General features: G+C 39.6%; 1 long non-coding RNA gene across 1 annotated transcript; it reads left to right on the top strand.

Moving 5' to 3' along the window:
* Nucleotides 1-10,338: 10,338 nt before the first annotated feature.
* On the top strand, nt 10,339-18,343 carry LOC139752835 (uncharacterized). Its single transcript, XR_011713593.1, has 3 exons — nt 10,339-10,444; nt 16,769-16,945; nt 17,587-18,343. It is a non-coding gene; the product is annotated as an uncharacterized lncRNA (long non-coding RNA).
* Nucleotides 18,344-22,471: the final 4,128 nt, after the last annotated feature.

The raw sequence follows: 22,471 nt of genomic DNA on the forward strand, positions 1-22,471 counted from the left end.
GAACTGGGCGTCAGTCACTGAACCTGCACAATATCAAATCTCCCAGAATATATATATATATATATATATATATATATATATATATATATATATATATATATATATATATATATATATATATTTCTTTTCTTTCATACTATTCGCAATTTCCCGCGTTAGCGAGGTAGCGTTAAGAACAGAGGACTGGGCCTTTGCGGGAATATCCTCACCTGGCCCCCTTCTCTGTTCCCTCTTTTGGAAAATTTAAAAAAAACAAGCGGGGAGGATTTCCAGCCACCCGCTCCCACCCCTTTTAGTCGATCTCTACGACACGCAGGGAATACCCGGGAAGTGATTCAATCACATGTTTACCAAATGGCGTCCTAGCTTCGTCCCTTCGATGTATATCAATTGACTGTTATATTCCTCTCTTGTGTCTCCCCTGATGATGCGATTATTACACGAAAGTGCACTAGGGAACTTTTCGTGTTTCATTTTCCCCGTGGACTCATAGGAATATCTTGATCACGCGCAAAATTGTAATCCTTTCCAGTATATATATATATATATATATATATATATATATATATATATATATATATATATATATATATATATATATATATATATATATATATATATATATATATATATATATATATATATATATATATGTATATATGTAGATATATATATATATATATATATATATATATATATATATATATATATATATATATATATATATATATATATATATATATATATATGTATATATATATATATATATATATATATATATATATATATATATATATATATATATATGTATATATATATATATATATATATATATATATATATATATATATATATATATATATATATATATATATATATATTTTTTTTTTTTGCTTTGTCGCTGTCTCCCGCGTTTGCGAGGTATCGCAAGGAAACAGACGAAAGAAATGGCCCAACCCACCCCCGTACACATGTATATACATACACGTCCACACACGCAAATATACATGCCTACACAGCTTTCCATGGTTTACCCCAGACGCTTCACATGCCCTGATTCAATCCACTGACAGCACGTCAACCCCGGTATACCACATCGATCCAATTCACTCTATTCCTTGCCCTCCTTTCACCCTCCTGCATGTTCAGGCCCCGATCACACAAAATCTTTTTCACTCCATCTTTCCACCTCCAATTTGGTCTCCCACTTCTCCTCGTTCCCTCCACCTTGGACACATATATCCTCTTGGTCAATCTTTCCTCACTCATTCTCTCCATGTGCCCAAACCATTTCAAAACACCCTCTTCTGCTCTCTCAACCACGCTCTTTTTATTTCCACACATCTCTCTTACCCTTACGTTACTTACTCGATCAAACCACCTCACACCACACATTGTCCTCAAACATCTCATTTCCAGCGCATCCACCCTCCTGTGCACAACTCTATCCATAGCCCACGCCTCGCAACCATACAAAATTGTTGGAACCACTATTCCTTCAAACATACCCATTTTTGCTTTCCGAGATTAGGTACAGTAGGGTTGAGGGTCAAGTCAATTGGGAGGTAAGTTTGAATGGAGAAAAACTGAAGGAAGTAAAGTGTTTTAGATATCTGGGAGTTGATCTGGCAGCGGATGGAACCATGGAAGCGGAAGTGGATCATAGGGTGGGGGAGGGGGCGAAAATCATGGGAGCCTTGAAGAATGTGGGGAAGTCGAGAACATTATCTAGTAAAGCAAATATATATATATATATATATATATATATATATATATATATATATATATATATATATATATATATATATATATATATATATATTTTTTTTTTTTTTTTTTTTTTTTTTATACCTCGTCGCTGTCTCCCGCGTTTGCGAGGTAGCGCAAGGAAACAGACGAAAGAAATCACACAAAATCTTTTTCACTTTTTCTTTCCCCTCCAATTTGGTCTCCCACTTCTCCTCTTTCCCCTCCACTCCGACACTATATCCTCTTGGTCAATTTTTCCTCACTATTTTCCATGGTACTCAACAAATTTATGCCCTATTTTTTAAATAATTTCCTTTACCCCTTTTTGCCTTTATAAAAACTGCACTAAGTTCATTCCGCCAATGTTCTGGACTTTCCCATGACCCATGATGAAAGAATATTTTTCCACCCAAATAACCAAACAATTATCCCTTTTTTAAAAAATTTCAACTCCAGTATTTGACTTGTTATTTGCGTATTTCTTTTCCGCGGGCTTTCACCAAACCACACCGACCAAAAGGGGCCCTACTTCTCCCATCCATCATCAAACATTTAATGTCCTTCAAAATATCACTCCACTCCTCCTTACTTATATCTGTTATTACCCCCCCTTTTGCTCCCTTCACCAATGTTCCGTTTGTTTTCTAGTCTTTCTCACTTTCATCTACTCCTTCCAAATCATTTTTTTATTCCCCGTAAAGTTTAATGATATTTTCTCACCCCAAGTCTCATTGCTTTCTTTTTGAAACCCCTGCCCCTTTCCCTTTTGACCTCCTGCCGCTATCTCTTACACATCTTTGAATTATCTGCACTTCTTCCTTGTAAGTACAGCCCAAACTCGTCTCTTTTCTCTTTCACTGACAACTTTACTTCTTATTAAAACCATTCACTATCGTTTCTAATCTGCCCACCTCCTATCTTTCCCATGCCACATGCATTTCTGCACATGCCATCACTGCTTCCCTTATTACCTCCCATTCCTCAGCCACTTTCTTTTATTTGCTTACACCTCTCGTCATTCTCCACTCAGTCTCTGTGGTATTTCTTCACATAAGTCTCCATTCCAAATTCACGCACTCTCATCACTTCTCCCCACATTGCTCGATTTCTTTACGAAAACCTCCCAAAACTCTTCACCCTCTCCTCTACAAGATAGTGATAAGATATCCCACTATCTTCCCCTTTCCCGCATAATTTTATCCAAAAGTCTTTCTTTTACATGCTTGTCAATTAATATTTAACCCCAATAAGCCGTTGGCCATCTCTCCCCCTCACATACTTGTATACATCTCTTTTTTATTATAATTCAGGTTTTCCAAACACTAGTCACTTCAGCAAAACTCAAAAAGCTCTTCTCTATTTCCTTCGTAACACTGAATACCCCATGCAAGCAATTCAAACCCTCAACTGCTACATTACTTTCCCTCGTATCTGAATCACCATCACTAATTCCCGGCATCGTGCACCAAAGCTGCCGACGCAATTACTCAGCTGCTCCCAAAAAACTTACCTCTCATAATCTTTCTTCTCATGGTCAGGTGCATAAGCATCAATCTTAATGATCAATCACTCACCTCTCGCCATGCAATTCTAGTTTTTCCCTATCAATCCAGAATTTATTTCTTTACACTCTATCACATACTCCTACAACTGTTGCTTCAGGAACAGTGTTACTCCTTCCTTAGCTCTTGTTCTCTCACCAACCTCTGACTTTACTCCTAAGACATTTTCAAACCATTCTTCCCCTTCACCCTTGAGCTTCGTTTTACTATAAGCCGAACCATACAGGTTTCTTTCCTCAAACACTTTACCTCTCCTCCGTTTTCATCTTGGCTACATCCAAACACATTCAGACACCCCCAATGTGAGCCTTCGAGGTGGATGAACACTCCCCACCTGACTCCTTCTGCTTCCTGTTTTAGAAATTGAAATGCAAGAAGGGGAGGGTTTCCAGCCCCCTGCTCATGCCTCCTTTAGAGTCACCTCCTACGACACGCAGGGAGTACAGAGGCAGAATCATTTCTTCCCTAATAAAGGGATAAAGAAAATATATAAATAATTTTTCATTCCTGGCATCTAAGCTTACCAACGTCTCTCAAAAGATCAGTTACTGCAGCAGCTCATAATCTCCCGTTCAAGAGAAGGAAAGCAGGTCCAGCGCTTACCTTGGAAGTTGCCTTCTCAACGATGCTGGCCGGTGTACTGTGATGAGAATGAAGAAGCTAGTGTTTATATCCCTGGGCTCTCTTCTGCCAGCCTTGAACCCTGAAGGTCCAATATGTTAGTAGCCTCAGGTCCCGTTCCCTGAGGACCTTGCTGGCTGGCCGGAGAGTTCACAAAGTCACATGAGGTTTCTGGGGAGATGTGTCCCTCACCTCTCTTAATGGTTATACCAAGATGCACATTATCCCCATGACCCTAAGAGTTCATACGGTAACCATTTTTTATGGAAAACACTCTGTGTGCTTCATTTGAATGCAATGCAGCGTTCTTACAGTATCTTAATAGAGGATTCGTTCAAGGTTACGGCTATTTTTGTTACATGCATCACTGCAGCTGCTTCGCAGAAAAGTATGCTTCGGTGAAAGCTCCTCACAGTAACGGACATCCTTGGGCGAACTCCGGCTACTCCCACTAAAGGGGATGACCCCATCCAAAGATAGTATCCATCCATAAACAAGTCGAGGCAAGGTAGAACAGCAGCTGGATAAGCTGCACATCGTCACTTAATCTGAAAATCGGATTCGGTTCCGGAGAACTGGGCGTCAGTCACTGAACCTGCACAATATCAAATCTCCCAGAATATATATATATATATATATATATATATATATATATATATATATATATATATATATATATATATATATATATATATATATATATATATATATATACATATATATATATTTCTTTTCTTTCATACTATTCGCAATTTCCCGCGTTAGCGAGGTAGCGTTAAGAACAGAGGACTGGGCCTTTGAGGGAATATCCTCACCTGGCCCCCTTCTGTGTTCCCTCTTTTGGAAAATTAAAAAAAAACAAGCGGGGAGGATTTCCAGCCACCCGCTCCCACCCCTTTTAGTCGATCTCTACGACACGCAGGGAATACCCGGGAAGTGATTCAATCACATGTTTACCAAATGGCGTCCTAGCTTCGTCCCTTCGATGTATATCAACTGACTGTTATATTCCTCTCTTGTGTCTCCCCTGATGATGCGATTATTACACGAAAGTGCACTAGGGAACTTTTCGTGTTTCATTTTCCCCGTGGACTCATAGGAATATCTTGATCACGCGCAAAATTGTAATCCTTTCCAGTATATATATATATATATATATATATATATATATATATATATATATATATATATATATATATATATATATATATATATATATATATATATATATATATATATATGTATATATGTAGATATATATATATATATATATATATATATATATATATATATATAATATATATATATATATATATATATATTTTTTTTTTTTTTTTTTTTTTTTTTTTTATACTTTGTCGCTGTCTCCCGCGTTTGCGAGGTAGCGCAAGGAAACAGACGAAAGAAATGGCCCAACCCCCCCCCCCATACACATGTACATACACACGTCCACACACGCAAAATATACATACCTACACAGCTTTCCATGGTTTACCCCAGACGCTTCACATGCTCTGATTCAATCCACTGACAGCACGTCAACCCCGGTATACCACATCGATCCAATTCACCCTATCTCTTGCCCTCCTTTCACCCTCCTGCATGTTCAGGCCTCGATCACTCAAAATCTTTTTCACTCCATCTTTCCACCTACAATTTGGTCTCCCACTTCTCGTTCCCTCCACCTCCGACACATATATCCTCTTGGTCAATCTTTCCTCACTCATTCTCTCCATGTGCCCAAACCATTTCAAAACACCCTCTTTTGCTCTCTCAACAACGCTCTTTTTATTTCCACACATCTCTCTTACCCTTACATTACTTGCTTGATCAAACCACCTCGCACCACACATTGTCCTCAAACATCTCATTTCTAGCATATCCACCCTCCTGCGCACAACTCTATCCATAGCCCACGCCTCGCAACCATACAACATTGTTGGAACCACTATTCCTTCAAACATACCCATTTTTGCTTTCCGAGATAATGTTCTCGACTTCCACACATTCTTCAAGGCTCCCAGGATTTTCGCCCCCTCCCCCACCCTATGATTCACTTCCGCTTCCATGGTTCCATCCGCTGCCAGATCCACTCCCAGATATCTAGAACACTTTACTTCCTCCAGTTTTTCTCCATTCAAACTTACCTTCCAATTGACTTGACCCTCAACCCTACTGTACATAATAAACTTGCTCTTATTCACATTTACTCTTAACGTTCTTCTTTCACACACTTTACCAAACTCAGTCACCAGCTTCTGCGGTTTCTCACATGAATCAGCCACCAGCGCTGTATCATCAGCGAACAACAATTGACACTTCCCAAGCTCTCTCATCCACAACAGACTTCATTCTTGCCCCCCTTTCCAAAACTCTTGCATTCACCTCCCAAACAACCCCATCCATAAACAAATTAAACAACCATGGAGACATCACACACCCCTGCCGCAAACCTACATTCACTGAGGAATACTTAGAAAAGCAAATGGATTTGTATGTAGCATTTATTGATCTGGAGAAGGCATATGATAGGGTTGATATATATATATATATATATATATATATATATATATATATATATATATATATATATATATATATATATATATATATATATATATATATATATATATATATTTTTTTTTTTTTTTTTTTTTTTTGCTTTGTCGCTGTCTCCCGCGTTTGCGAGGTAGCGCAAGGAAACAGACGAAAGAAAATGGCCGAACCCACCCCCATACACATGCCTTGATTCAATCCACTGACAGCACGTCAACCCCGGTATAAAACATCGCTCCAATTCACTCTATTCTTTGCCCTCCTTTCACCCTCCTGCATGTTCAGGCCCCGATCACACAAAATCTATTTCACTCCATCTTTCCACCTCCAATTTGGTCTCCCTCTTCTCCTCGTTCCCTCCACCTCCGACACATATATCCTCTTGGTCAATCTTTCCTCACTCATTCTCTCCATGTGACCAAACCATTTCAAAACACCCTCTTCTGCTCTCTCAACCACGCTCTTTTTATTTCCACACATCTCTCTTACCCTTACGTTACTTACTCGATCAAACCACCTCACACCACACATTGTCCTCAAACATCTCATTTCCAGCACATCCATCCTCCTGCGCACAACTCTATCCATAGTCCACGCCTCGCAACCATACAACATTGTTGGAACCACTATTCCTTCAAACATACCCATTTTTGCTTTCCGAGACAATGTTCTCGACTTCCACACATTCTTCAAGGCTCCCAGAATTTTCGCCCCCTCCCCCACCCTATGATCCACTTCCGCTTCCATGGTTCCATTTTTCGTCATCCATTCTCGACGCCACTCCCCCCCCACGAGAAACAGCATAAATGCTTTAAAAAGGAAAAAGAAAATTGTCTATATATTCTTTTCTTCTCCCCAACACCTGATAGCCGTCCCCTTGAGTTAGCGAGGTAGCACCAGGATACAGATGAAGAGAAACCGTATACACTCACATTCATACTCGAGATGAAATGTGTAATGCACAGCTCCCTATCCACGTCCAGGCCCCACAGTCCTCTCCCTGGGTTACTCTTGACGTTTCAAATGGCCTGGCTCAGTCCACTGATATCACGTTGACGCCATCATACCATATCGCTCCAATTTACTCTATTCCTCGCACGCCTTTTACGTGACCTGCATGTTCAGGCCTTGATCGCTCAAAATCTTTTTCATTTCATCCTTCCATCTCCAATTTGGTGTTCCCGCTCTCCTTGCTCCCTCCACTCCTGACACATATGTCCTGTTTTCCGATCGTTCTTCACTCATTGTCTCCAAATATCCAGACCACTTCAACACGCCCTCTTCTGCTCTTTCAAGCACGCTCTTTCTGTTGCAAGTCAGCAGTTTTAATAGAGATTAAAATGCGAAGATAATTAATGTGACGAGTGAAGGTATAACTTGGGTGCATGGGATAGTCAGTACTATGAATGGATATGATTAACAGCTTGTGGAATTGTGTGCTCAAAAAGACTGGTGATTGGGAATACCACTAAATTATATATCAATTGATAAGCATGTAAAAAAGGGACAATTGGATATAAATTTGCTGAGAGTTGCAGTTTGTGGGATGTCTGATCACTATCTTGTGGAAGCGAGAGTGAAGATTTGTAGAGGTTTTTGTAGAAGAAACAATGTCGAGGAGCAGGGAGTGGTGAGATTAAGTGACCTTGGAAAAGAGACCTGTGTGAAGAAAACCAGGAGAGGCTATTGTAGATGGCTAAAGGTGAGAGCAATTGAAAAGAGTGGAGTGGTCGAGGAATGGGAGATATTTAAGGAAGCAGTGATTGCATGTGCCTGAGATGCCTGTGGCATGCGAAAGGTGTGAAGTGGACAGATGAGGAAGGGTAGTGAGTGGTGGGACAGAGAAGTAAAATTGCTAGTGCAAGAGGAAAGAGAGGTGTTTGGGCCGTACTTACAAACGGAGTGCAAATGATTGGGAGATGTGTAAGAGAAAGCGGCAGCAGATCCAGAGGAAGGTGCAGGGGTTGAAACGGAGAGTAAATGAAAGTTGGGATGAGTGAGTATCAGTAGACTTGAGGGAGAATAAGATATTTTGGAGGGCGATAAATGATATGCGAATGACAGAATAAATGAGAACTTCGGTGAAGTTGGCAAGCCGGGAAGTATTAACAGGTAGGGATAAAGTAAAAATGGAATACTTTGAAGAACAATTAAATGCATTTGATGATAGAGTGGCAGATGTAGGGGTTTTGGTTAGGGTGGTATGCAAAGTGATGGACAGTGGTCTGGTGAAGAGAGAAGAGTCGGTGAAAGACATGCGTAAGATGAAATGCGGCAAGGCGGCCGGAGTGGATGGTATTCCTAGGGTATGTATGGATCATGGCGAGGTGCCTGAGGACTGGCGACATGTATGTATAGTGCCATTGTCTAAAAGCAAGGAGGATAAAGGTGAGTGCTCAAATTACAGAGGTACAATTTTGTTGAATATACTTGATAAGTTGTATGGAAGGGTATTAATTGAGAGGATGTAGGCATTTACAGGGCAGTGTAGTTCCAGAAGTGGTAGAGGATGCGTGGATAAGGTGTTTGCGCTAAAAGACATATGTGAGAAATACTAGAAAAATAGATGGATTTGTCTGTAGCATTTATGGATCTGGAGACGACAAGTGTTAGGGTTAATAGGGATGCTTTATGTAAGGTCTGAAGAATATATGTTGTGGGAGGAAAGCTGCTAGAAGCAGTTAGAAGTTTTAGCAATGGTGTAAAGCCTATGTACGAGTAAGAAGGGAGGAGAGTCAATGGTTCCAAGTGAAGGTTGGTCTGCGGCTGGGACTGTTGCTCAATTTGTTGATGTATCGGGTATTGAGGGAGGTAAATTAATACGGGGGTCTTGGAGGGAGTGACATATATGTAGTATGTTGGGGATGGAAAGGCCTGGGAAATGGGTCAGTTTTTTTTTTTTTTTGCTGATGATACAGCCCTGATGGCGGATATAAATAAGAAACTGCCAAGTTTGGTGACTGATTTTGGAAGAATTTGTGAACGGAAAAAATTGCGAGTGATTTGTGAATACAAGCAAGGTTATTAGACTGAGCATAGTTGAGGGACAGGTTAGCTGGAATGTGAGTTTGAATAAAGAAAAAATGGAGGATATGTAGTGTTTTAAAAGACTGAGAATGTACACGGCATAGAATGGAGCCATGGAAGCGGAGTTGAGTCATAGGGTGGGGGAGGAGGAGAAGGTTCTTGGAGCACGAAAGAATATGTGGAAAGAGAGAACTTTCTGTGGTAGGGCCAAAATGGGTATGTTTGAAGAAATAGTAGCTCCAATAATATCATATGGATGCGAGGCATGAACTTTATATGGAGCTGTGCGTAGGAGGATGGGTGTAATGGAAATCAAATGTTTCAGGACAGTACGTGGTTTCCGGTGGATTAATGGTGTAAGCAGTGACAGGATAAGAGAAATATGTGGTAAAAAGAAGAGTGTGGTTGAGAGAGCAGAAGAGGGTGCGCTGAAATGGTCTAGACATACGGAGAGAATGAGTGAGGAAAGGTTGAAAAAAGGGGGCCGTGATTTCCTTAGGACGTCTGTGTATGGGAACAGCCTTCATTGAGGCGTATTTTCCTTTCACAATAATTACAATGAAACGAGGGACAAAAATTTTGTATCTCTGAGTAAGATCTCTACTACGCTTTGACAACGATGCTTTGTTCCCATGTGAGGTGTATTCTCCGTCTGTTACGTAATCATTAAACAGACTTTATGACCTTTCCATCTACTTTTAAAACGTATACCATGAAAAAGATAGTAAGACAGGCGAAGGCGATAATTCCATAGGTGACGTGCTTGCTCACCAGTCAACAAGGTCCTCAATTAGCGGGACCTGAGGCTAGCAGGATATTCTGCTTTCAAGGTCTGAGGCTGGTATGAGGAAGTTCACAGATATAACACTAGCCTCGTCGCCCTCTTAGTCAGTTTGCTACCCAGGATCGTTGAGAAAACATCTCCCAAGGTAAGCACAGGCACTGCCTTCTATCTTTTCAGCAGAAATTTACTGGAATGATATTCTATCCTTTAGTTTACAACGAAAAAAAGGAAAAAGGTGCAGTGTCCAAACCGAGAGAGAGTACTTCATGTTCACGAAAACGTAGCCCGAGATAAGGGTACGGTTCATTGTTAAACGCACCTCCCTCTACCTAGGAAAATGATTTGTGAATTATATGCACTGCCTTACCCCGAGTTACAAAGAACCTGTGTTTTTTTAAGGCCAGTAACTAGCTATTGGTGTTACCTGTATTTTACCAAATGTCTGATAACTGGTCTCACTTTAAGCTTCAATATATTCCTAACATTTGACTTCACCTCAACCTTCACTGATGTTTTGACCATCGTCCTCACCTAATGCTTCAGCAAGCACATTCAAAGACATAGATAAAGTTATTTGCTTATGATCCCTAACTAAGGAAAAGAAAACTGCCAAAGACTGACTTTCCTTTGGTTACAGGTTTTGACTACTTAAGTTCATCTTCACCTATCCAGCCATATCTGCATATCTTGCCTGTTCTTGAGTTTCAAGAGGTCAAAAAAACGACAACCTATAAAACTGTTGGAATAATGTTAGGGTCAAGATTTTGTCCTGAATCTGAGCGGAAGGATGACGTTCTCGTGCTTCATTGTGGCTTGGGACCATTTGGTTGTCCCCTCTCAATCCTCCCTTCAGTCCCTGGCGCACAAGAAAACGCTCGTTATAGAAACGTGGTGTTATTGTTATGAATTATATATCTTGTGATCGACTTGAATCAAAGAGATCATTTTTGCTCAAACAGTAATGGAAGTGAACAACGTACAGTAACAGTGCCTGGGACAAAGGAAAGTGGTCAGACCCGCTGACATAAGTCTGAAGGGTCGCAGTCAGTTTTTAAAGCCATACTTTGTCATTGTCACCAACATCTCACTCCCGGAATGTCCTAGATAGCCTGAACCAAGGCGAGAGCGTCTCGGTTCAGAAAGCAGTTAAAGTCAACTCATCGACAAGGAGGCAGAACAGACCAACACTTCATCTGTTGTAACCGAGAAGGTTGCTAGACCACTCAGCTCTCGCCTCCGTTGACATCAACATCGATTTCATTGTAGTCACTCATGACAATCATCAACAACAGCATCAACCTTGGGCCACGCAAATATTTTCCTACGTGGGTCGCTGACTTCCTCACTGAGCGTCGTCAGACTGAAGGCTATCTGGGACCATCTTGACCTTCTCACATCCTTGTTTTGTATCATTCTTATAAATGATTCCCTGATGGATGCACCTGGTCGGTGGAAGTCGATGACTCTACCACTGGTGACAGCGATGACCAAAGATTTATCCACATCATCGCCTTCACGGACGGTAACAGCCACTGAAGTTAGACCACTGTTAACCACGTCGCCATCAACAAAGCCAGACAGCAGTTAAGGCTCATGAGACGAGCTTATAGCTATGTCCTACCATGTACAGCCTCACTGGACACCAGCCCTCTCCAGCCCGTTTAGTCTACCAGTTTTCTGGGTGTCACTTCGGTCATTTAATTAAGATAGAGGGAACATATCAGTAACATACTCATATCCTCCAGCCATCCTCTCTACATTCTTCGCAGACTCACGATACTTGATTCCGTGCACGTAGATCCAGCAGCGTCTACACAACTTTCAGTCTTCCAAGTCTCACCCACGTGTTCCCCTCCTGGTCTTCCTCTTTATCCTCCATACAACAATGGCTCCTAGAAGAAATTAAGAAAAGGGCAAGTGAGATTATCTTAGACCCCACTTACCCAGAAGAGCTCAGCGCTCTGGAACTTTTGACTTCCTCCGACCTCGTCCAACTATTCTAGAAGTACATCTAGTAGTCGGTCTTAGCCATTTGAGATAACTCGAACTCGAGCTGCAGTTCGGCGCCACAACATTACTTTGACCCATCCAAGATCGTACTCACCGCTACAAGAATAACCCCATCCCAACCAATGTGGACGTCACAGCACCTGAGTAAAGTCTGTTTTACATCCGTCTTTCTTTTTTATATAGTCCCACTATCTACATCCGGTGCATCTTCCTGCTTGGTCTAATTCCTATGCTGCACTTAACTGTTCGAGAAAGAGAGATTATCATCTTTATTTTTGCCATAAAAGTCATCTATATTATCAGAATTATCATTATTATTATCATTGTTATTAATATTATCATTATGATTACTAGTATTTCTATTATCATTATCATTATTATTATTATCATTATTATTATTACTTTTTTTTCTTTCAAACTATTCGCCATTTCCCGCATTAGCGAGGTAGCGTTAAGAACAGAGGACTGGGCCTTTGAGGGAATACCCTCACCCGGCCCAATTCTCTGTTCCTTCTTTTGGAAAATTAAAAAAAAAACCGAGAGGGGAGGATTTCCAGCCCCCCGCTCCCTCCCCTTTTAGTCGCCTTCTACGACACGCAGGGAATACGTGGGAAGTACTCTTAATCCCCTATCCCCTATTATCATTATTATCATTATTATTATTATTATTATTATTATTATTGTTATCACTATTATTAGTGTTATTAGTATTATCATTATCATTATTATTATCATTATTATTATTATTATTATTATCATTATTATTATTATTATTATTATTATTATTATTATTATTATTATTATCATTATTATTATTATTATTATTATAATCATTATTATCATTATCTTTATTTCATTTATATTATCATTATCACTATTATTATTATAGTTATCAATATCATTATTGTTGTTGTTATTATTGCTCTTGTTGTTGTTTCTGTTGATGATGATTTTAACATAATCGCTCTTTTATTTCATATTCATCCGCCTGGTCCCGCATTAGAAAGGTACCACCAGGCGAAGAATTAGCCTAGTTCGCTCACATTATGACTAAATGCACTGAAACTACAAGCAACTATCCACAACCAAGCCCTGAAGGCTTTCCTGTGGTGACCTTGTCAGTTTCAAATGGCATGTACCAGTCCGCTGAAATCCCTCGCACCCTGTATATCAGGTCGCTCCAGTTCACACTATCTCGTGCACGTCTTACACCCTCCTGTATGTTCAGTCCTCGAGCACTCAAAATCGTTTTCCCTTCATTTGATTAGCGCTGCTATCAGCGGCTAGTCATTGCTTTTCCCCCCATGCTCATCACATGAGCGGTAGAGCAAAAGGATTACAAGGGTCACAAATGGCCACTATCAAAGCTATTGGGCAGATACTCGTTACATGAACTGTTGCAAAGTTGGTTCATGAGGTCAATCAACAGTCGTTCAATTAGTAAGTTTACCAACTAATTGCAAAAGCGGATACAGGTTTAGATATATTGGGGTCTTGTTGTTAACGAGGTTTCGTGTCATTTCTGTCAGTGTTGGTTTTAGACCTTTTATCCACAGTCTAAGACATAGAAGGTACAGTGTTCTAGGTTATGTCCAGATCTCTGGTTACAAACCTTACGGTTCATAAGACTAAATTCTCTAAATAGGCCAAAGCGTCACCAACTTATGCAAATTCTCACTCGAATCAGCCACCAGTGCTGTATCATCGGCGAACAACTGATTCATTTTCTAGGCCCTCTCATCCCCAACAGACTGCATACTCCTCCCCTTTCTCCAAAACTCTAGCATTCACCTCCCTAACCACCCCATCCATAAACAAATCAAATAACCATGGGACATCACACACCCCTGCCGCAGACCTATACTTGGAACCAATCACTCTCCTTACACACTTAGAGAGAGAGAGAGAGAGAGAGAGAGAGAGAGAGAGAGAGAGAGAGAGAGAGAGAGAGAGAGAGAGAGAGAGAGAGAGAGAGAGAGAGAGAGAGAGAGAGAGCAGGAAGGTCAAATTAGAGATGGAAGGATGGAGTGAAACAAAAAAAATGAGCGATCTGGGCCTGAACATGCAGGGGGGGTGAAAGGAGTGTACAGAATAGAGTAAACTGGAACGATATGGTGTACTGGAGTCAACGTGCTGTCAATATACTGAATCAGGGTATGTGAAACGCCCGGGGTAAACCATAGAAAGGTCTTTGAGGCCTGGATGTGGATAGGGAGCTGGGGTATTCGTGCTTTACATATGAGGTCTCGTGTATTGTAGTGAGCGGATGTTTCCTTTTTATCATCTCTTTCCTGGCAGTACCTCGGCGAACAGGTGTGAGGGAGGAGAGGAGAATGTATATGTTATCATTTCTTTTCCTTCATGCACCTGTGCTGGTTCCTGTGGGGCGGGATGGCGTAGGGAATGGATGACGGCGAGCAAGTACAAATATGTACATGTGTATATATGTTAATGTATGTGCGTACGTATGCATATCTATATGTATTCATGTATATACATGTATATGCACGTGAATGTGCGCGGATATGTCTTTCTTCGTCCGCTTCCTGGAGCTACCTCGCTAATGTGGGAAACGGCAGTCAAGTAATATGTTTATATGAATACATTATAAATATATTATATATATATATATATATATATATATATATATATATATGTATATACATATATGTATATATATATATATATATATATATATATATATATATATATATATATATATATATATATATATATATATATATATATATATATATATATATATATATATATAAATATATATATATATATATATATATATATATATACATATACTTTCCACGTATTCCCAGCGTGTCGTAGAAGGCGACTATAAGGGGAAGGAGCAGGAGGATGCTGGAAATCCTCCCCTCTCATTTTCAATTTCCCAATAGAAGGAACAGAGAAGGGGGCCAAGTGAGGATATTCCCTCCAAGGCTCAGTCCTCTGTTCCTAACGCCACCTCGCTAACGCAGGAAATGTAAGAGGGATCCCTAACAGCTTGAATTAAATCCACTGACCAATATTGTTTGAATATCTGTCCCTGGCTCCTGAGACCAAATGCTATATTCTGATCTCAAAAAGTTTAGGGTACGTAGTGAGGATAAAGATTCAGAGATAATCAAACTATCTGCGGTGATGGTGATTTCCACAAACTCGAGAGCAATAAGGACGACGGAGGATTCAGTTTGTGTGGTTGATCCCCAGTCGTTATTGTAACATTTTTCTTTGTAACCATTGGCCTGGTTTCTAAGGTGAATAAGTAGAGAGGGAATTATATGCTAGGGAGGCAGGCAATGCTGCTGCTTCTTAATGTTATAGTACTGACACGCTCTTAACCTTGCCATGTGATTGGCTGTTTGTTGGAGCCATTTAGGTTTACATGTCCTGTGACATATATGGTTTAACAAGTCTTTACATACAACACTGTCTGAATCGCTACTAAACCTATTCACTCCTATTGTAAGAATGGTTTCGAGTATACTGTCTTCATTACTGAGTATACCCATTTTTTCATTTCGCATGTTGAGTACTTAAGTGACCTTCATGCGTCCGAGTATCATTCTCCATACATATATATATATATATATATATATATATATATATATATATATATATATATATATATATATATATATATATATATATATATATATATATATATATATATATTTTCATCGTCAGGACTGTGGAAACATATTTTCTAGGAAACATATTTCCGTTTTCTACTTATAAAGTTATGTAATAAACTCACATTTTGATGTAGCCTGAGTATGTAATGAAGTGAAGTCGTCGTGGTGACCTGCTCCCTCCTACCTTTACCTGTTTCTTAATTCATTTGTCGACCCCGCCCAGTATATTATACTTGGTATATTATACTTGGGTTCTCTCCATCTTTACTCATTCCTGATGAGATGTTTATACGAAAGCACTTGATACTTCTAAAATTATATATATACATACATACATACATATATATATATATATATATATATATATATATATATATATATATATATATATATATATATATATATATATATATATATATATATATATATTTATCCCTGGGGATAGGGGATTAAGAATACTTCCCACGTATTCCCTGCGTGTCGTAGAAGGCGCCTAAAAGGGGAGGGAGCGGGGGGCTGGAAATCCTCCCTCTCGTTTTTTTTTTTTCCAAAAGAAGGAACAGAGGGGGCCAGGTGAGGATATTCCAAAAAAGGCCCAGTCCTCTGTTCTTAACGCTACCTCGCTAACGCGGGAAATGGCGAATAGTTTAAAAAAAGAAAAAAAAAAAAAAAATATATATATATATATATATATATATATATATATATATATATATATATATATATATATATACAATGTGTGTGTGTGTGTGTGTGTATCCAATGAATCACAATGTCCTAATGTTGTCAAAAATTACTTTGCGTTTCAGATGACGCCTAAGGGTTTTCTTCCATTGGTGTTGGTGCTGAATGTGGCGGCGGCGTTGGAGCCTTTATCCTATTCGTTGGTGCCTTCCATTTATACAGCAGATCGTCTCTACTATCCTGAGACCAGTTGCCTCCCTACGACCTATCATCTCACCCACTACAAGACGAAGACAAACGAGGTAAAAACTGCTTGAAGACTCACGGTCCGGGTATGTGGGCAGGTCCAGGAGGTCAGGTAGGGGAGGACTCGTAGCTCATACTTTATCAGATAATCTTACACTTTTAGAGTATCCCAGTTCTACAGTCGTCCTTCCATACATATGTAGCAAAATCTTCTGTGCAGGTTTTGAACAGGATGTATATAGGATATGTATATTACGGTGGAGAATGTAAATGGATAGTGTGCGATGTTCAGGTATGTCTAGTAACTCACTAATGGATGATTTAAGAAGTGAGATGTATGAGCAGGTTTAGCAGGTCAGCAGTGGTAGGACTCATGAAACGGGAAAGGTAGGGCAGATCCAGCAAGTTAAAAGTGTTGTAGGGACTTAAGAGATGGGATGGTGGGGCAGGTCAGTATTAGGAGGACTTGGGGGATGGGATAGTGGGGTAGGTCCACAAGGTCAGTACGAGAGAAACTGAAGGGATTGGATGCGATGGGATGGTGGGGCAGGTCCAGCAGGACAGTACTTGGGAGACTTATGGGGTAGGATGGTTGGGCAGGCCAAGTAGAATCAGAAATGCCAGTGCGGATGAATTTGCTACAGGCTTCATCGATGAAAAAAAAAATGCATTTTATGTTATTTTCTCCCAACTCCAGGTCCCGGTGTATTCCACCGTATACAAGTCTCGGGTCGTCCCCACCACCAGATACCGAACTAGGCACAAGACCCATTACGTCACCAGGTACGAGACCAAGGAAGTTCCGCGGTACGTCACCCAAACTACTGTAAAGACTTTGGCTGAAGTCGTGACTCGGGTCCAAACCAAATACAGTACCCGGTACCGATCCCGTTACATCACTAAGACCGTATCATCCCACACAACCAAGACGGAATACAAGTCCGTGTACAGTAACCCCGAGACTAAGACCGTGTACAGCACCACTCATAGGCCTCATTATGAGACCAAGACCCACAAGGAGCATGTGACGCACTACGTGACCAAAGTGATTCCTCAGTACCACACCGTCACCGAGACCCATCGTGGCTACAAGATCGTGTGCCCCAGTCACAGCGACCGGAACCCAAGGCCCTGGTAACTGGCTAGTCTAAGAGATGCCTTATCGTTGATATCTGCTCTCCTATCGCTTGTTACAAGACTGTGTTGATAGAATTATATATCATACTCTGTGGCTGCAGCCTTTTGATAACTAGCAATCTTAACTAATACATTGGCAGCATCAGCATGTCACCAAAAAGCTATTCGACTATCACTGTTTTGTATTTTCATGCTTTTTCTTTGCTTTCATAAAATAATGGAAAATGAATAGCGACTTCTGAATAACCATGTTCTTAAAATGTTATGATTTCATCACTGAAAAATCTAATACTCGTAAGTAAATGCGAATGGTTGAAGTTTTCATTCTTTATCCTTCCTTCATTGTGATATACAAAGATGTGTCAAGCATCATTAAGATTGAACCGTAGTGGAAGTTGCAAATTTATACTTAATTGAAAAGATTGTTGTTCCTTGCTCCTAAGAACTCCTGATTGGTATACGGGAAGCCTGACTGGATTAGACGTGCTAGTAAACAGAATCAGACAGAATGTGTATTGATACTCAGGGTGGTACTACCGTCCTGACTGAGGAGTGTTAAGGTGGCGCCTGGAACCATCTTACACCCTCGTGTTAGGATTGCTGGTCTTACTTTCTGTCTCATCACAACGGGACTACATGGCTAATCCTACCACCACCTTACAAACACCATACACCTACTTAAAATTAGCTTATCAATTCTTTTCATATAAGAACTCTTGCCAATTCCTGTCCACTGGAAGAATTTTAAGTATCATCATGACAGAATCCGACCAATCCATGGCCCCTAGTCCACGGCATCATGGGGTGCTAAGAAACTCTGGGTTTCTGCATAGCTCTTCTGTCAATGAGAAAGAGGGCTTGGCAGTGGTAATACAAGCCTCATCCCACTAACTTTCCCTCTGTCTTAGACCTTTCTCCTTTTTCTATTCACAATACCAACACCCGCGGTCTCTTAAGTAACGTTTCCTTATTCAAACATCAACTTTTTAATGCCTCTCCTGTTATCTTACTTCTCTCTGAGACACAGTTGTCTAATGATGTTGCCACTAGTCATGATTTCTCTAAACCCTCCACCTACGATTTCGTTTCAAAGGTTGTGCTTATGCTTATTCCAACATCACCAAACCTCATGGACCTCGAGTCCCCAAACTTTGATGTTATATGGCCCAAGGTCTGTCCTCCAACTACCACAGTTTTCCTGTTTCTCCTATTGCTCTACTAATTCTTCAGATTTAATATCTTTCTATGACTATCCAAACTCTTGCCATGAGACTGTGACATCCTCTCATCAGCAAGTCGAGATCATCTACTTCGGGGATTTCAGTATTCACCATAGGGATTGAAGCCCTCACGTTCTCCATTCTCAATGATCTAGAGCAAAATTATCTCCCTACCTACCCATATTCCTGATCGCTGTGACTACTATCCTATATTCTGGATTTTCTTTTCACCTCTAGTCCATCCCGCTGTAAGTACATATTCTCTCCCCCAGTTGGAATCATTTGATCACACTCTCATGAATGTATATGCCAAAACATCCAGGTTCCTTTCCTCAAACATACTACCTATCTCTCCTTTTTTCACATCTTGGTTACATCCACACACATTTAGACACCCCAGTCTGAGTCTACGAGGAGGATGAGCACTCCCCGCTTGACTCCTTCTGTTTCCCATTTTTAGAAAGTTAAAATACAAGGAGGGGAGGGTTTCTGGCCCCCCGCTCCCGTCCCCTCTAGTCGCCTTCTACGACACGTGAGGAATGCGTGGGAAATATTCTTTCACCCCTATCCCCAGGGATAATATATATATATATATATATATATATATATATATATATATATATACATATATATATATATATATATATATATATATATATATATATATATATATATATAAATATATATATATATATATGTATATATATATATATATATATATATATATACATATATATATATATATATATATATATATATATATATATATATATATATATATATATATATATATATATATGTCTTTTTCTTTTCTTTCAAACTATTCGCCATTTCCCGCATTAGCGAGGTAGCGTTAAGAACAGAGGACTGGGCCTTTGAGGGAATACCCTCACCTGGCCCAATTCTCTGTTCCTTCTTTTGGAAAATTAAAAAAAGAAACGAGAGGGGAGGATTTCCAGCCCCCCGCTCCCTCCCATATATATATATATATATATATATATATATATATATATATATATATATATATATATATATATATATATATATATATATATATGTATATATATATATATATATATATATATATATATATATATATATATATATATATATATATATATATATATATATATATATATATACATATATATATATATATATATACATACATATACACACATACACACACATACACACACACATATATATATATATATATATATATATATATATATATATACATATGAAAAATTTAAGAGATAATTTAGAAAACTGAAACTTCTAGCTTGAAATGAAATGAAAAATGAATGTCACATAATGGTTCAACCTCTGGCTATGGAAATGGGAAATGTATAATCTATTTACACAAACGTCAATAGTAGTTTTCATCAATTTAACCACTGTATCATACTGCCTGGTCCACTTCTCTTATCATGAAACTGGAATATTGGCTTATGATGTTTCTCAGTTGTCTTCATTACACAAAGTACAACCATATATTGGATACATGAGGGTAGGTAGTTGGTCATCCGCCATAATAAAGCCTTGACAGACCAAAAGTTTATCTGGACCTCAACTTTTCCAGTACATTCATGAAAAACACCTTTTTGCTTTCCATCTCTATCACTTTGAAAAAAATAATGCTCCCTTTGTTCACATTTCAATGAAAGAATAAGCTTCAATGTCTAAGCTACATTCTTTTCCAATTTCACTATTTTCTTGTCAGAGCACCATGTATGAAAACTATCACTCCAGTAACACAACTATAAACATTTACTTCCCCTTTACATATATATATAAATATATATATATATATATATATATATATATATATATATATATATATATATATATATTTATTTATATATTTATTATACTTTGTCGCTGTCTCCCGCGTTTGCGAGGTAGCGCAAGGAAACAGACGAAAGAAATGGCCCCCCCCCCCCCCAAACACATGTATATACATACGTCCACACACGCAAATATACATACCTACACAGCTTTCCATGGTTTACCCCAGACGCTTCACATGCCCCGATTCAATCCACTGACAGCACGTCAACCCCGGTATACCACATCGCTCCAATTCACTCTATTCCTTGCCCTCCTTTCACCCTCCTGCATGTTCAGGCCCCGATCACACAAAATCCTTTTCACTCCATCCTTCCACCTCCAATTTGGTCTCCCTCTTCTCCTTGTTCCCTCCACCTCCGACACATATATCTTCTTGGTCAATCTCTCCTCACTCATCCTCTCCATGTGCCCAAACCACTTCAAAACACCCTCTTCTGCTCTCTCAACCACGCTCTTTTTATTACCACACATCTCTCTTACCCTTACGTTACTCACTCGATCAAACCACCTCACACCACACATTGTCCTCAAACATCTCATTTCCAGCACATCCATCCTCCTGCGCACAACTCTATCCATAGCCCACGCCTCGCAACCATACAACATTGTTGGAACCACTATTCCTTCAAACATACCCATTTTTGCTTTCCGAGATAATGTTCTCGACTTCCACACATTCTTCAAGGCCCCCAGGATTTTCGCCCCCTCCCCCACCCTATGATCCACTTCCGCTTCCATGGTTCCATCCGCTGACAGATCCACTCCCAGATATCTAAAACACTTCACTTCCTCCAGTTTTTCTCCATTCAAACTCACCTCCCAATTGACTTGACCCTCAACCCTACTGTACCTAATAACCTTGCTCTTATTCACATTTACTCTTAACTTTCTTCTTCCACACACTTTTCCAAACTCAGTCACCAGCTTCTGCAGTTTCTCACATGAATCAGCCACCAGCGCTGTATCATCAGCGAACAACAACTGACTCACTTCCCAGGCTCTCTCATCCCCAACAGACTTCATACTTGCCCCTCTTTCCAAAACTCTTGCATTTACCTCCCTAACAACCCCATCCATAAACAAATTAAACAACCATGGAAACATCACACACCCCTGCCGCAAACCTACATTCACTGAGAACCAATCACTTTCCTCTCTTCCTACACGTACACATGCCTTACATCCTCGATAAAAACTTTTCACTGCTTCTAACAACTTTCCTCCCACACCATATATTCTTAATACCTTCCACAGAGCATCTCTATCAACTCTATCATATGCCTTCTCCAGATCCATAAATGCTACCTACAAATCCATTTGCTTTTCTAAGTATTTCTCACATACATTCTTCAAAGCAAACACCTGATCCAC

Source organism: Panulirus ornatus, chromosome 13 (assembly GCF_036320965.1).
Source record: "Panulirus ornatus isolate Po-2019 chromosome 13, ASM3632096v1, whole genome shotgun sequence".
Taxonomy (NCBI): Eukaryota; Metazoa; Arthropoda; class Malacostraca; order Decapoda; family Palinuridae; genus Panulirus; species Panulirus ornatus.